Raw genomic sequence first — 11,150 nt, forward strand, 5'->3', positions numbered from 1 at the left:
GTAAGCTGCCCGTCACTGGAGGAGTTTGAATAAAGTATGAAGGGCCATCTGTTAGAGGGATATTTTAGAGGCAAGTCAATCATTGATAACCTCAAAAGGCCCTTGTTTCAACAGAAACGTAAGCACCTAACAGACATAAACTGGTGCCTAGCACAGTGCCTTTCACTTAGTAGGAACATCTAGGAAATGTTCATTGGCTTGAATTTAGATCTTAGATAAACTCAAGAGTATTTGTTTGTGAAATATAAAAGAGATTTATTGTAAGTTTTCACTAGGGGAACTCAGTGACCCAAATCTAAAGACAGTGAAACAATAGGTTCCATTCTGGGATCACTAGTGAGCTCCAAGTATCCACATCGACCTATATTCAATAGCCTAGAAGTTTAGTTTGGAAAAAGTATACAGTAACAGAGAAACTCCTATAGAAAATAACAATTTTGAAGATGGAAACTTTCACTTTTGCCTTCCTGTACCCAGCATCTGGCACATAGTAAGTGATTACTAATACATATGAGATTAAAAAAAAAAAAAAAACTAAGTTGGTAGCTACAGTGTCTCTTTATCAAATCTTTAACTGTGGCAACTTTCATCTGATCAAATTCCAGAGAATCCCATGTAGTTCACACACACACACACACACACACACACACACACATGCACACACATGCTTGAATTTTCCCATTCAGTATTGACTCATTCCATTTAGTCCATTAGTACTAACTCAGATCATATAAGAAATCTTATTTTATCTTTGATTAGTCTATAGCCTTATTCTCTCCACCCCTCACAAACAGACATACACACGTGGTTTCTTATTTATTATTCCAACAACCACCAAGTCCCTGTGTCCTGGTCATTCACATCATCTGATAATTCATCATAGAAGGAAGCAAAGTTTTTTGTTGTTGTTGTTTGCCAAAATCAGAGAGAGAGAGACAGAGAGACAGACAGAGAGAGAGACAGAGAGAGACAGAGAGAGACAGAGAGAGAGACAAAGACAGAGAGACAGAGAGAGACAGAAAGGGACAGAAAGACAGACAGACAGACAAAGACAGAGAGAGAGAGAGAGAGAGAGAGAGAGAGAGAGAGAGAGAGAGAGAGAGAGAGAGAGAGAGAGATGGAGGAGTTTTCTCGTAGATTCTTAGATGGGTGACAGATTTTGGTCTAATTAATCTAGAGCCCTGTGTATAGAAATGACTGGAAAAGCAAACATGTCTATTAACAAAAAAGCAGTGATTATTGTTTGGCATGCAGCCAGGAACTCGACACAAGCAATGAATTGATGCCTACAACCGTTTCTGTGCCATATGGGTTCTGCTGTAGCAATGAATTGGATCCAATGCAAGGTTAAGATGTGTCAAATTTAACTGGGGTTTAATTGATACTGGTAAAGAGGCTCTAAATAAAGAAACAGTGTGTGCATGATCAGAGGCAGGCTGTGTGTCGGGCACCGTCCCCCCGTTTGTTGGCAACACAGCTACTGCCAAACATCCAAAGGAGTTTTCAAACTCAACTTCCTCAAATATGAATTTTTGTGGGGGGATTTTAAAAATCAGGTTAACAAGGTCACCAGTGACTAATTGGTGCTGGAAGCACCAATGTTAATCAGTACATGGCAACAACAACCCATTCATCCCCTGGAAAGACTCTGGCTGACTATCAGAATGGCAAGTCGTACCTAATATCCAAATAAAAATGGAACAGATATAAAAGGATAAGTGCTTTTGGAATGGGTCAAGGACTTTTACATTTGGAGCTAGAAGGAAACTCCAAGGTCATTGACTCCAAATCTCTAATTTTACAGATGAGGAAACTGACTTTCAGAGACTATATATTCCCCTTAGGCTAAATTTGCCCAAGATCCCACAAGTAGTAAACATCAGGGACTGGACCTGAATTCAGCTCCTTTGATTATAGAAGTCATTCACTTTCTGCTATTCCACTTTGTCATTCTCTAGCTCAAAGCTTAGTCCCAACTATTACAAAAAGAAAACCAATCATCTGGCCATTTTAAGCTGTCTTAAGGATGCACCAAACTTTAAGATTGTGGTTCTAAGTGACCCCTTTGGAAAGTTGGAATTTTAAAGGTCCAGGAAAGAATTGAAGAATAGAGATACGACTGCTCCATTTCTCTACCTCCCAAGCTAAGCGCCTAGGTTATTAATGAAAGATAATATTACAGTTACCATCATCACTACCACCCCAGGCAGTCATGAGTCAGACTTAGAGTGAAAGGAAGGAATCTCTTTGGTCCTCCTGGCAGGTACAAATATTCCCTTAGACTATTGAACCCTATTGAGGAGGGAAGGGTGCTGATAACCAGGCAAACCCAAGTTAATCCAAAAAAAAAAAAAAAAAAAGAATTGTAAAATGCAGATGGGGTTTTTCAGGGCGGGGCGGCAGGGAGGTTGTAATGATGAAAAATAAAATTTAAACAAGAGAACCACAGAATGGTGTAGCAGATAATGAATGACCTCTGTAATCAAAGATGCTGAATTCAGATCTAGCCCCAGATTTTTACTACCAGTGGGACTGGGCCACTAATCCATATATTAGCATCTGTACAGGCTGTTCAATGATTTAATTTTTGAATATATTATCTATGTTTCATTGCATTTTATTTATTTTACTAAACATTTTCCAATTATATTTTAATTTGGTTCAAGTGCCTCTAGGAGTGTGATATAGATATCTCTAATCTAATCCAACTTTCTCATGTTAAAGATGAGAAATCTGAAGTGAATTCTCTAAGTCTATGGATTCAGTAATAGAGTAAAGATTCAAACTCAGGTTCTCAAGCGCTAAATTTAACATTATTTTCATTAGAATCTGTGGCTTCTGAAAGAGCATCTGGACTGGGGTAAAGCCAGTTATTAGCACAGTGGAGCAAGGCCAGTGTTTGATTTTTCAAGAGACAACCACACAAAGACACAAGTCCAAAGGCAGATCCAAACCTCAATCTGTGGGATGACAGTAAATATTGATTGCAAGTACTGTTCCCCAAAGATCCAAAATGAGTCTCAAATTCAGGGTATCCATCCAAGTAAGCAAATGATTAACAAAAATCCAAGCATTAGGCAATTGGCAGAATGGACAGTAGGGAGGCAGGGCCACAGATATTAGGAAGATAATTAGAGGAAGAGAAAAATCCACTTGTTTGGGTGAACTGGGATATTTAGACTCAGTGTAAAAAGATGGGAATCCAGTTATGGAATACAGGGTATAAAGAAAGGAATTGGTCATGGGGAACAGAATTAGTCAGGAGGGAAAAGTTTGAGAACTGAATTCTAAGAACCCAAGATCAGAGAAAGATCAATGAAAAAACTGGCTCAACATTGAGATGAAAAACAGCTGCAGAAAGTTACTTTTTTTTCCTCTTGTAGACAGCTAGGCTTGGTCTTAGTGTGCAAAGTAGAAATGATATACTTAGTCTTAGTGTGCAGAGTAGAATTGATATATTTGATAAGAGATAAGTCTTACTATTTAACTTAATGGAACATGTCTGAGACAGGGGTTTCCCAAGTAGGTCATTATAATTGAGTTGACTAAGAAAGAAAAGAAGCGAAGGCACACTTAAATTGATGGAACTCTAGTGTCAACCATTCAGGATAAATAACAAAAAATCATTCCCAATGTAGTTGTCAAGGTGGAAAGTGCAAGATTGGACAACCTATTGTCTGCATAGTAAGTGAGACATAGTAGGTGCTTAATAAATGCCTGTGACCTCTCAGGTTGCCTAAGATGACAGGAAATAATAATGACAAATGTTGGAGGGGATGTGGGAAAACTGGGACACTAATTCATTGTTGGTGGAACTGTGAACTGATCCAACCATTCTGGAGAGCAATTTGGAACTATGTCCAAAGAGCTATCAAACTTTGACCCAGCAGTGTTACTACTGGACTTATATCTCAGAGATCTTAAAGGAGAGAAAGGGACCTGTATGTGCCAAAATGTTTGTTTTTTGTAGTGGAAAGAAACTGGAAACTGAGTGGATGCCCATCAGTTGTAGAATGGCTGAATAAGTTATGGTGTATGAATGTTATGGAATATTATTATTTTGCAAGACACCATCAGCAGGATGATTTCCAAGAGGCCTGGAGAGACCAACATGAACTGATGCTGAGTGAAGTGAACAGAACCAGGAAATTATTGTACACGGCAACAAGAAGACTATACAATGATCAATTCTGATGGACATAGCTCTTATCAATGATGAGATAATTCAGGCCAGTTACAATGATCTTGTGATGATGAGAGCCATCTACACCCAGAGAGGGGACTATGAGAACTGACATATTGATGACAACATAACATTTTCACTTCTTTTGTTGTTGTTTGCTTTAATTTTATTTTTTTTCTCATTTTTTCTCTCTTTTTGATCAATTTTTTTCTTGCACAGCAAGATAATTGTATAAATATGAATGCCTAGATCTAATTTACATATGTTTTTACCATGTTTAACATGTATTGGTGCCATCTAGGGGAGGGGGGGAGAGGAAAGAGGAGAAAAGTGGAACATAAGGTTTGTCAAGGGTCAGTGTTGAAAAGTTATCCTTGTATATGTTTTGAAAATAAAAAGCTCCAATATAAATCAATCAATCAACCAATCAATCAATCAATGAATAAATAAATGCTTGTGATTGGTTGAGTACTACACCATGAGATGAAGCAGCCAGCGAGGTGATACAAAATAAAATCGTTTTCAAAATCCCTAAATTTTGAGTCTTCTTGATAGTCCCTTCACTACAGTTAATAAAACATTCCAGTTACTTCTTTTTCAATGCTAGCTATTGTCTTGCTGTACTCGAAAACCCAAGGCCCCTAGCCAGGTCAAAAGGTTACCAAAAAATCCTCATTTTATTTTGAAACAGCAAATCTCCCACAGTATGTCTCCCCAGAAGGTATAGACAAGGCAATGCATCCTCTCTTTCGATCAAATGTTAGAACTCACTGGAGGAGAAGAGAAACCACTAAAGAAAAGCTTGCCTCTCATTTTGTGCCTACAACTTGCAATCTCTATCCCTTGTGTACTCCCTGGAGTGCAGGCTCTCCCTGAAGCAGATTCCAAAAGCATTCACAGCCACAGGACATGCTTCTTATAAAGCTTATCTCCCAATTCCCCAAGAATGTGAACTCTGATTTTTTAAAATGTAGCTTCAATTCCATCTGCATTTACTGAAAGTCACTTTTTTACCCTTGTGGCCAAAACAATAAGGGGGGCAGGGGGGATCTGCCTTATCCTTCATTTTGCATATTCTCCCTTTCAATCTATTTTTTAAATAGATTTTTGTATTTAGTTATACATACAGTACTCTATTTGTTGTTCTCCCCATTTCCCACCCCTAGTTAAAATCAACCTCTTTAAGGATAGAGACTTTTCTTTTCTTTTTTTTCTTTTTTCTTTTCTTTTCTATGTGTTTTTTTATTTTCATCCACGACTGAAACACAGAAGACTTTCAAATTAAATTCATAGGATCCTAGAACAAGAGTTTGAAGGGTTATAGGAACTAAAGGTTAAAGAAAGAAGGAAATAAGCTTTGTGCTAAGGGCTTACAAATATGATCTCATTTGATCCTGACAGCAATGGCAGGAAGTAGGATCACACAGCTACCCAGTCTGAGGCCAGATTTAAAATTCAGTTCTTCCTGATTCCAGGCCTAGTTCTCTCTAGGAAGATGATGATCTTAGACTCATAGATTTAAAGCTGAAAGGTTGCTTAGAGTCTAGATTTGAACCAGATGTCCCTTATCCAATTAAATTGAGTTGAGATAAATTGAATTGACCTACTAAAGATGAGGATGCTTTTCACTTTGCATTCATTGCTCTACCTGATTTCTTCTCCATAGATTAAGGTGGGTATCTCCTGGCCTTCCCCCCGAACCCCCCACTCTCCCACCCCCCTGCCCTTGCTTTCCTTACTACTTTTGTGCATTGTCTTCCTTCTGCCATTAAATTATAATCTATTCGAGGGCAAGGACTTATCTTTCATTTTAGTAATTGTATCTTCAATACTTAACACAGTGTCTAACATATAGTAGGTGCTTTTGAAATGTTTATTGGATCCTCAGCCACAAAGGAAAAAAACATGGCTACCCACAGATGACTTTCTGGCTCTAGCTCATTACCCTAATTCACTCTTTTTTATATTCACAATCACCATTGCCTGTTCTATACTCTGCCAAAATGTTATGTTCCTAACTTAACATCCACTTGCTATGTCAGAAGTTCCCCTTTAATATAACTTGCTCTGCTTATGAGGGTCTCCTATTAAGGAAAACATGATATGGTGGAAAGTCTTGAAGTCAGAAATCCTGAATTAAAACTCCAGCTCTGTCTTTCATGAGTGATATGATCTTGAACTCCCTGGATCGCCCTTCCATACCTCAGTTTCCTCATCCGTAAAATGGAGATAATAATAGTTGCCCTTCTTACCCCACATTATTATTTTGAGGAAAATACTTTGTAAGCTGAAGGATGGTAAATGTATTGTTCTATCCCAACACAAGAGACCAGTTGGGTGATATAACAGGCATGCCAATTAATTGATGAACCACCTGGATGACAGATGGTATCACACAAGACCACAGTCAGATAAACCCAGAGCTATAAGTGGGTATTGAAAACTGTCATATTTAAACTAGAAGAAAAGGAAAGCTTTCTGACAAAAAAAAGTATAGTTAATAGAATGTTAGACTCATAATCAGGAAGAACTGAGTTCAGATCCCACTTTAGACACTTACTACCTGTATAATCTTGTGCAATCATTTCATCTCTCTTTGTCTTTTTTTTTCTTCAACTATAAAATAAGGATAATAATAGCTGCAATACCTACCTCACAGGATTATTTTAACTCAAATGATGTAATATATGTCAAGTGCTTTGAAACTTTTAAAATGTTGTGCAAACATCCTTTATTGCTATTAACAATGAAAATAGTCTCAAAATAACATCAGTTGCTTTGAAAGATAGGTTCCCTCTTATAGCAAGGCTGATAATAATATAAAATAATAACTAGCATTTATATAACATCTATAGTATTCCAGATACTGTGCTAAGTTCTTTAGAAATATTAATTCATTTTTTTTCTCATAGCAACCCTAGGAGATAAGTGCTATTTGTATCCTCATTTTACAGCTGAAGAAATCAAAGTGAACTTGTCCAGAGTCAAAGATAGTATCTGATTCAGGATTTGAACTCAAATCTTCCTGATTCCAGACCTAGTACTCTCTCCATTGCACCATCCAGTTATCATCAGAGTAGCAGTCAGATATTCTGAGTAGCAGTCAGATATATGCAGATATATCTCCTATGCAGATAGGAGGAATGTTTGTTCTGGTAAAGAGAGATCTAGTTGGCTCTGAGTTTCTTCTAGTTCTAGGATTGCTTCTATTATTCTAATGTGAAAGTTATTAAACTCAATGGGACGAGCCATTTAGCTAACTAGCCAGACAAAAATGAGAACAACTTAGAAACAAGAGATAATAATGTTCCATTGATCTTAGCTCTAATCACAAGGAAGAAAGGACTACAAGAGATCCAAATATATGCTAAAGCACAAATAATTCAGTACAACAAATGGTTACTGTCCTTGTAATCATAAAGCAGTAAGTTTTGGTGAAATATCTTGCAATTTACAATCAACATTCTCAAAGAAAATTTCTGTAGTCATGAAGGAACGGTTCAGGAGATTTGCATCCATGATTCAAGATAGCTAACCAGCTATCTGAAAGTATGAAACTCATTAAATATTTTCAAACTAATCTATATTGTAGGATTTCTTAGAGTTTATTTTGTCATTTGAATTCTCAGGTATTATTTGTTAAGAAAGATTTCTTTAATTGTCTTAAAAACTTCTGTGACTCAGAATACTTCTCATATCTCCCTCATATTTCTCATATAAGAACTAGGAAAAACAAGACTGTTGAGAAGTCATAGTTCATATCAGGTAAATATATCCCCACATAGAATATTTAGTAAATATTTTCATTGAATTTAATTTGGACTCTGACATGAGAAACAAGAGAAAAATGGTATCAAAGTATCATAATTTTAGAGTTGCAAAAGACCTTGGAGGGCTTGAAGTCCAAACTGCTCACTTTACAGATGAGGAAACTGAGGATGAAAGAAGTTGAATAAATTGTTCAGAATCACATAGTTACGAATGTCTGTAATTTGAACTCAGGTCTTCTAATCTCCAAAGCTAATGCTCCTCCACTATACCCCTTGGCTTCTTCTATACCATTTTCAAAATATTGGCAGATGAAAATCAATGCTAAATCCAAGAATCATTTTCAGAAATTCCCAAAAGGAACATCCTCTACAAAGTTGAATTAAGAGATGCCTTTTCAGGAGCAAAAGCCTTTAAGTGTCGTCCTCCTCCAAGTTACTGCTTCTTAAGCTTTTAAATTTCTTCCTTTCCTCTTCCCACAATCCAAAAGATAAGAGAGGAACAAATCAGAATTACCTTCTCCACCAATCCTGCTGGAGCCACATTCCTGGGGTGGAGGAAGAAGAAAGCCAGAAGCTTTCTGCCCAAGAGCATCAGTTTCAAACATCAGGTGCCTGATAATACTACTTAAAATTGGCATGGCTAACACAAGGTTGGGGGATTGGGCTAGATCAAAATTTCTTAAATTTTCTCTACTCATGACCCATTTTTGACTCTAGACATTTTTGCATGACCTCCCATTTTGAATCTGAACCAAGATATTTCTGGTAGTGTTCTTTCAACCAAGTGCACATTAAATTCAGAACCAAGGCTACAATGAAATCTTGCATGCAATGCAGACAAGCATTGCCAGAAACACCTCAGATTCATTACATGTTTAATTTTGAATTGATTTTTGGTCATTGAATTCAGAAACCTCCTTACCTGAATTGCCAAATTTTGGGAGATCTCCACATTCAGTTATGCAATCCCATATGGTGGCTTAACCCTTAGCTTAAATAGCTTTGGGCTACTCTAAAATGACATCTAATAACCCCTACAACTCTAAATTTATGATCTTATGATCCAAACAAAAAATCAAATCCCTTAGCTACAAAATTCATAAATTATCCACACATTTTTACTTTAATCGTAACATTTGCCAAATTATGATGTCAGAGGACCAATGATGAAATATGCTACCTACCTCCTATCAGAGAGGTGAGGGCCTCAGTATGCAGAATGGAAAAAATATATTTTTAATCTAGGCAATGTGTAATTTCATTTTGCTTGCCTATCCATATTTGTTACAAACATTTTGTTTTATGGTTTCTTTGTTTTTATTCCTCCATTGGGATACAAGAAGTGCTAGAAAGAGGGAGGGAGATAATAAGCATTTATTAAGCATTTACTATGTGCTAGGCACTGTGTTAACAGTTTACAAATATCTTTTCTGTTAATTAAAAAATTAAAACTTATAATCATGCATTACAAAAACTGCCAATGAAATTATTCACTTTTAGAAATTAGTTATATAAATGCTTTTTTCTTAATTACTTTTTATTTTGTCATTATAAAATCAAACATGAAACATTCATAACTCAGGCTACTAAAAGGAAATGTGGAGATAGTTGTGGCACATCTGGTATCTTCTGAGGTTAACATCTCATGGAGAATAATTACTACTTTCTCTTACAAAATATCTCTTGTTTTCTTTTTCTTATTTTTCAGAAAAATACTGAACTGGATGGACATTTAGTCTGACTCAAAGTGGTCATTCTTACAAACTTCCACTTCCCCAAACAAAGCAGGAAAACTCAAGAAAAAACCCCATGCTGTGCTATTTCACAGCCTCCACTTAAATTACAACAATCACTCACTCAAGCTCCTCTATTTTTATGTTTGTTCCATCCTCCTGGACTTTAGATTGGAAATGGAACGTTATGAATGTCACTTTCAAGAGTTTCAGAATATCAGAGGTGGAGGACATGTTGTTCATGCTCCACAAGCCATACATATGCATGCCTTCAGTCTTTCTTGCCAGAAATAAATTTGTTCCTGTAAACTCTGTCTTTACTATGTGCTAAACATACATCACCAAAGGGAGCCTGTGTAGCTATAGAATAATTCAGCCCAGGAAATTGTGTTCTCTCTCTTTACAATGAAATGCAGATTTCCCATTCAAAGACAAATCCTTAATTTCAAAGGCACCAGTAGGATAGCATGTACAAGTAATTATAGCGAGTTAAATATAGGTCACTAAAAACAACCAATACAAAAATATTCTCTAGGCATCGTAGCATTTTCATTGGATTATGAATTCACACAAGCTTTCATTCACTCAAAGCTGTTCCCTGAGTATTTTTTCCTTCTGAGACACGAGTGTTGATTGTCTTGCCAAGCAGCTATTTAAGCCTCCCTTACATCTGTGATTACTTCCACCATGAATTTGCCAGTTAAAGATGGCCTCCTACTCACTAGCACATTTTTAGGGATTGGTCACCTGGGAAGGATGGAGAAAAAAAAAGAGCATGAATCACAGAATCTCAGAGTTGTAGACTAGAGGATGCTGTCTAAATCAGTCTATACCTGAATAAGAATCCTCTCTACAACAAACTGGATAAATGGCCATTTAACCTTTGCCTGAATGAGAGATAATTCACCTTCTTCAAAGACTTCCCATTTTATTGATGACTCTATTTAATAGAAATTTTTATTTGTATCAAGTCTGAAGGAAGTTAGATTACATAGTGGGTAGAATGGTGGACTTAGAGTGAAGAAAATCTGCATTCAAATCCTCCCTTAAACATTTTTGAGCTTTGTGACTCTCAGCTTCTATTTCTTCATTGGCAAAATGGGGATGATAATAATAACACCACTGGGTTATTTGTGGAAATGAGACAATACATACAAAGGTTTGTTAATCTTAAAGTACTATATAAATGTTAGGTATTATTTATATCATTAAATTTGTCTCCTTGAAACTTCCTCATGTTTCTCCTAGTTTTTTCCTCTGAAGTCAAACAGACCAAATTTAAACCCTCCTTTGAATAGCATATTTCTATTCTAAGTTTTCTGTAAAATAATAACCCTCAATTCCTTTCACCAAACTTCATATGGTATGAAGTTGAAAGTCTTCATTATACTGGTTGCACTCCTCTAAATTCTCTCCAGTTTATCAATGTTCTTTCTAAAAAGAGCAGCCAGAATAGAGCATAGT

This window comes from Antechinus flavipes, chromosome 4 (assembly GCF_016432865.1).
Source record: "Antechinus flavipes isolate AdamAnt ecotype Samford, QLD, Australia chromosome 4, AdamAnt_v2, whole genome shotgun sequence".
Taxonomy (NCBI): Eukaryota; Metazoa; Chordata; class Mammalia; order Dasyuromorphia; family Dasyuridae; genus Antechinus; species Antechinus flavipes.